This window comes from Nuphar pumila, chromosome 2 (genome assembly GCF_984573655.1).
Source record: "Nuphar pumila chromosome 2, dmNupPumi1.hap1.1, whole genome shotgun sequence".
NCBI lineage: Eukaryota > Viridiplantae > Streptophyta > Magnoliopsida > Nymphaeales > Nymphaeaceae > Nuphar > Nuphar pumila.
This window is the reverse complement of record NC_143250.1, coordinates 134,174,923-134,181,865: the sequence shown is the minus strand read 5'-3', so window position 1 is coordinate 134,181,865 and position 6,943 is coordinate 134,174,923. Positions and strand designations below refer to the sequence as shown.

Below are 6,943 nucleotides of genomic sequence, written 5' to 3'. Positions count from 1 at the left end.
ATTTCATGGTATACCTTGCGACACGAAGGTAGTCACTTTGAAAGTTCGGCAGACATGACATGTAACGCCCAAAATTTTTTAACTTGAAAATATAGAATTTTAACCACAATTTTTTTTTTGAAATAGCACAACAAAAATAATTAAAGTTGGACAATCCTGACAGGTTATAGAAATAAGTTACGTAATTGAAATAGAGATTCATCTCATAAACCAAAGAAAATAATTTTCATTCCATGAACCCCATATAGTTTGAAATATTACATATCCCCAAATATGTAATAAAACACCTCATTAAAAAAATAAGACACCCAAAGTTGGTTCCAAGATCAACAACTTAGTTAAAGAAGGATGGATCACGACCTCGCCGCATACCGCGCTCTCGCACCGCATCATCATTCGTCACCTGCGCCCCATGAAACAGGGTCAAAACTCTTGTGAGCCGGTAAGCGAATTTATGCAACATGTATCATGATAATTAATCAAACATCTATCATAACATGCTTTAGGAAAATCATATGCTTGTAGATGAATCATCATATAACTTCAACATCATACCATAAAATCTCAAGTAAGCAATATGAATAACATGATCATAATTTGGAATCTCAAATATGCAATAACATGATCATAACTTAGAATCTCAAATATGTAGTATGAATAACATAATCATAATTTGAAATCTCAAGTATGCAATATGAATAACATGATCAAATACTAATTATGTTAGTCAGTTAACAATATTAGAAATTTTAATTTTGATAGGCTTACCTCCTCAGGGTACATAGATGCAATTATCATTGCACCAACTAGAGCATACTACGGTGTTCATTATGCAAATTGTATATTTACCGTATCATCTTAGTAACCGGATAAACCATCTCAAGCCTGCGGTCTAAAAACTGAGAGATTTTCAATGCAAGGGCAAACCCGAATTGCAATCCCTACTACAGCAGCAGCTGAGGCCTACCATTTTTAGGTTACCTCGACCTCCCTAACTTTGAGTGACTGGAGGTCCCAAGGACACCTTTGCTTCTTAATTTTCAAGTCGGTATGACATGTAGCTAAAACCTACACGCAACATCGTCACTCAGGGCTATACCGTTCTACCCTCTCTAAGGTGGACCAAGCTGTGAATAAGTTACATAGGCGGTTTCCTCTTTATTAGGGTAGTTAGTAGTCATGCCATCATTTCATGAGGTAATTAGGCTTAATAGCCTCCATACTCTCCTCAAGGTAGTATACATAACATCATATGGTCTTGCTCAACCCAAATCACGTGCTCTGGCGTTCTGAGCCCAAGTGAGGACCTTGCCTGTGAAGGCGATAACCAAGATCTTATATGTCGATGTTTGCATACGTAGTGAGACTTTCGCTCATGATGTGGGGTCATACCCCGCCCAGGCTCTCATTAAAACACCAATGCATTTCACAGTTAGTTCATAACCACACATAAGTCCAATGATGTTTATACATGCCTCAATACATCATGTCATAGCATAATAATGCATAACAATTCAGATGCAAAATAAATCTATTTCTACAACGTGCTATGCATATCATTTTGCGAAGGTATCATAGCCAATTTGAGAGGCAATAATCTATATGAAAAACGTGAACACCATGATCACATGCTTCTATGCATCATATGCTACTTCACATACAAGTATTCCTTTATGTCATATGCATTCTTATTTTTTCGCATAGCCTTACTATTTCATAGGCAATTTGTATTTAGCACAATACAAAATAAGAGTTATCATATTGCACTTGGCCCATGCATAGACATTATGACTCAATGCGTTTTTGTCAAGAATAAGCATAATTTTTCTATTTTCTATGTCGAAGTGTACTTATCACAATCATGAGCATAGATAAACATGATTCCTATGAGTGTTTGTCATATGAAGAATTTCATAAGCATAGACAATACAATGTCACATTGCCTTTATCATGAGCATGTGTAAAAATATCGGTCATGCATTTATCATACGCATAGACCTATATGTTCTTTTCATATTGCATTTGTCTCAAGTATAAGTATAGACGAGTGTAAGCCTTTCGTGTGACAAATCATCACACACTCGTTGGAATCATACACATGCATGTATTGATTCTTGTACAATATAAGATCGCTTCGATCATACTCATTCATGTAGGCAAAAATGAATTCATTCTTTGCATTGCCTTGATCTTAAGACAACTAAACCCTAAATTTCAAAAGTGTATGCACATCTAACTCGATATGATGTTTTTACGTATGAAAAAGTTTAGGCATACACAAAGACTTTCTTCCAAGTATGCATACGAGAGTATCGTTTGCATTGGACTTTACACAATCTATTTAAGTTAAAACTCTATTTCATCCATTATCAAAAATTGATTATCGTAAATACCTTGCTTTCCATTTCCTTCTTTCCTTTATTTTGCTTTTCTCCTTTGTTCTTCTTTTCTTTTCTTTTTTATTTCAATGTCGATGGAACCACCGGCTGCTGGTTTGTCCAACCATTTTGGGACTGATCTAGACCAGATAGCACAGTTTGGTTTAGACTTAGCTGGATCAGACCATTCAATCCAGCCAGTTTGAACCGACACAACACAGCCCGCCCGAACCAGTCTGCTCGATTTCGGGTAGGCCAGTGCTGACCCAAAAGAAACCATGTCTGAACCGATTGCTAGTTCAGACCTGTACGATCTAGGCATGGTTCAGACCTAGCTTGGACCATGATTGGGGTCCAGACTGGGTCTGTCCGACCATCCTTGTTTCATCATAGTTAGAGGAATCCAAAAATATATGTAGGACAAAAGATTTTTTTGAGATATATTTGCTGTTTAGTTTCAAGAGTGAAACCTCAAGAGATAAGAGAATTGTCAAAATAAATATGTATATTGGTTTCTTCAACTTTTAAAACAATTCATTACTTATTAGGACAATTTTCTTTTATCAAAGAGTTTCAAGAATTTGATTAAGTCACAAATGATTATCTAACACTCTTTTTCTTCATGAGTTATTTTAGATTCTTCAAGAAATCATTTCCAATTTGTGGATTCTATCGCACTCACACAAATTTTCAAGAAATCATTTCCAAATTGTGAATCCTATCATATTCACACAGATTTTCAAGAAATCATTTCCAATTAGTGAATTCTATCACATTCACACGGATTTTTGAGAAATCATTTTCAATTTGTGAATCCTATCACCTTCACACAATCAAAAAATCATTTTCAATTAATGAATTCTAGCACATTCACACGGATTTTCAAGACCTTATTATTGAGGAACATTACATAGTAAATATGATGATCTCTTAAGTATGGTTTGCTTAGAGAGAACTAGAATTCGTGAGATGCTTAAAATTTTTAAGAGTGATAACTTCATTAAAACACAAATTACTATTTATGATTGATCATGGTTTTTGAAATATAGAAATACCATTAGAGTTGGTGCACCTCCATTTCAACCATGTACCTTGCTAAGAATCATGTGTGGTTCAAGAAGTGTATACATAAAAGAAAAAGAGATAATCATCATGGTTCATATCATGCAAATTCCTTCACCATACCCACATGTATTATGAAACACATGTTTATATGGTTTGAGGAGAGAAAGAGAATAAGAGAGAGAAGAGTTTGAATAAATATCAAAATGCATACAACATAAATCAACTCGCCTTATTTTGTTGTTGCAACTAGCATGAACTACTTCACCTTTGAATCTTCAACTTACTAATTAATGGTGTAGAGTAGAGTTCCTCAATGGGCACCCTATACTACACTAAAATGGGGAAGATGAGCAAAATACCAAAATCGTGGGAGCGAAAGAGAAAAAGAGTGAGAGAACTCTTGGATGCCTCTCCTTAATTTGGAGTGATATTTATAGGCAAGAGGTAATGATTACAAGAAAGAGTGACTTAGATCATTTAGAGGGAATGAAAGGTTGGGATTTGTCCAACCCAATTCTAAAATAAAATCTCCCATGCATAACCCTTGATTTCCATAGCACATGAAGACTTTTCCTAATATAGAAACCTACACCAAAGCTAATGATTCTAGCTTCTAGCTTTTTTTCTTCTTTTGATTTACCTAGGATTTGTAGATATTTTACTTGGGATTTAGTAGATCTTACTTAGATTGCAAATCCCAAGGTCATGATTAGCAAAAATCGCCCCCCCTTGTTTGTCCTTTAGTTTAATTCTAATTCAACTATCTTAACTACCTAGTTACCTTTTTACCATATTTTATTTTTTATTATTTTTATTATTTGTTAATATTACTTTTAGGTACCTCAATTTATGAAAATTTTATATTAGTTCTTATTTTTATTGAAATTCTATTTTAGTTATTTTTCTTGAAATTCTATATTACTCCTTACTTTTTTGAAATTTCATTAGTCCTTATTTTTCTTGAAATTCCATTTCACTACTTTTTTTTCTACTTTGGATTTTTTACTTGGATCCGATCCAATTAGGTCCAAACTTTACGTTAATACTTTAATATATTTTTCCTTAATTAAAATCATAGCTTAAAAAGTAATTATCCACCCTAAGGTTAATTAGACATTGGTTCTAATCAATTAAGATCATTTAACAAATAATCACTAGTTTAATCTTTTTGGTTAATTAATACAAAAACTCTAAATTCAAAAAAAATATAAACAATATTAATTAGCTAAGTTAAACATTAAATCAATATTTTCACAACTTATCTTGTAAGTTGCACACATGTGCAATATCTTTAAACAATACATTCTCTTAAGATGATCTCATGCATTGTTTGTATGTTCAAATTTAGTAAGACTTGAACACTTGTTGATGTTGATGCTACTAATGACCCAAGACATAATCTTGGCATGTCTCATTCTCCATTCCTTTCACTTTTTCTCATAAATGGTCATTGCTTTATTTTTCTCAACCTTTGTAAGAGATACCGTTGTCTCACCTTCTACTTTGGTAAGGATTACTTTGAGTTATAGATCTGTCTCATCCACTAATCTTCACAACCCTTTTCTCTATATAAGTGCTTCATAATTGAAGCCCATGTTATATAGTTTGAATCATTGAGCTTAATGGGTTTTATTGTGATATTTTCATTGTCATCCATTTTTAAAAGGGTAAAAAAGAAAACAATAGTGAAAGAGGAGAGAAAAAAATGAGAGTAACGGTGAAAGTCATGAGCACTCTGCTACCAAACAAATGCCATCAATCACAAGCACTTAAAATAGAAATTGTAAGAGAAGTTCAACACTTTCAAATTTGGAGTGGCATGCTTCCCAATGTTTCAAAAAAAAATTTAGCTTGATCACCACGTTCTGATATCATGTAAGGAAATGAGTTCCTCCGAAGATGTTCACTAAATCACCACAAGTGGACACTCTAAAGAGTTTCACCAAAATATCTCAATGAACACACAAAGAACCACAAATAGGTTCACTTACAAATACCCACAAAGGAGAACAAGAACACAAAGATAAAAAATATATGTTTTTATTGATCTCAACACATGCAAGAAGCATGCATTTGAAGTGGGGTTTGGCCCCATATATATACACAAGAGAAGAGGGCCATAAGGAGTCTTAGTTACATATATATATATATATATATATATATATATATATATATATATATATATATATACATTTTTTAACAAGGTCAACCGTGCGAGTTTTTAAACTATGGTTTGTAGTAAGAATTTTCTATTGCAGGGGGAGCAACATGTAAAGGAACAAAAAAAGTATCCATGAACTAGAATTTCCTTTAGTACAAATAGGTCAGATCGACATACATGCCTATGTTTGAGTGGCAGGTCAGAATTCACTGGATGCAGAGAATTGGTTCCCTAGATAGGATATGTGAACAATGGGTCATTTGAAGGCCAAGTAGTCATTTTTTCCTTTCATCAGCTTCAAGCACTCATATATCAAAGTTTTGCATTAGGTGAAAAGGTCAATATCTGAGTGCATAATGCAGATGGTCAAAGTTGAAATTCAGAATGTGTATAGACAGAAACAATCGAAGACATACCTTAGTTGACTTTAATAGAGCTAATCCTTCAATCCCTGATATAACCACCTTTCTCCACCACTACTTCTGTAGTGTGCTTCTCAGACCCAAGTTTAAATCCTACAAACAAGATGTTTGCACAAAATATAGGCAAAATAAAATCTAGATAAGAGATTAAATCTACGAGTTATAGAAAATTCATAAGGCAAATAACTCTGTGATGACCCAGCTAATTGGTGTCACACAGAAAATGTGTCCACACTTTGTAATTGGCTTAATGAATGGGTAAAATCCACTTGAAAAACTACATATATACTAACTTATGTGCTAGGCTCAATATCTAGCATAATGCATGCAAGATATCAACATGGATAACAAAGTATTGTGAAGCAAGACACAGCATGAAGAAGAAGCAGAGAAAGCTGTGACAGAAGAAATAGTTCACCATCTCAGAAGATGCACAGAATACAAACCATGTTTATAAAGTTCGCCATCTATGATGATGTGCTCCCATGGCTTCTCAACTATCTTGATGATTGCACATGTGACCTACAAGAATCGTCATGCAAATGATACATCAGGGATCAAAATAAAATACCAAGTAAACAAAAGAAAACCCACTCTTTCAACTCTTTAACTGTAGTAGATCTAACAAAAAAATTAGATAGGTGTTTCAAACATCTAAAAGTATTAAAAGCATCTACCACAGCTAGAAGAAAATTAAGAGCCCATCCAACAGATTGAGCTCATATACAAAAAACAAAACAGCACCACAAGAATCAAGGACAAGATACAGAAAAGGTACAAGTAGATGAACTAATTTTTTTTTAGAAGTTGCTCGAACTATCATTTCAGCCTATACCACAAATGAAAATACAAAACATGAATGATGTTTAAGCTAGTATGGCCTACATAAATACACAGGAATAAGGGAAGGTAGCATG

At 33.6% G+C, this 6,943-nt stretch overlaps 1 long non-coding RNA gene across 1 annotated transcript; it reads right to left on the bottom strand.

Moving 5' to 3' along the window:
• Positions 1–330: 330 nt before the first annotated feature.
• On the bottom strand, positions 331–6,548 carry LOC149847181 (uncharacterized). Its single transcript, XR_016430593.1, has 3 exons — positions 6,473–6,548; positions 6,021–6,119; positions 331–403 (listed from the first exon to the last, which is right to left on the bottom strand). It is a non-coding gene; the product is annotated as an uncharacterized LOC149847181 (long non-coding RNA).
• Between the last annotated feature and the right edge of the window lie 395 nt (positions 6,549–6,943).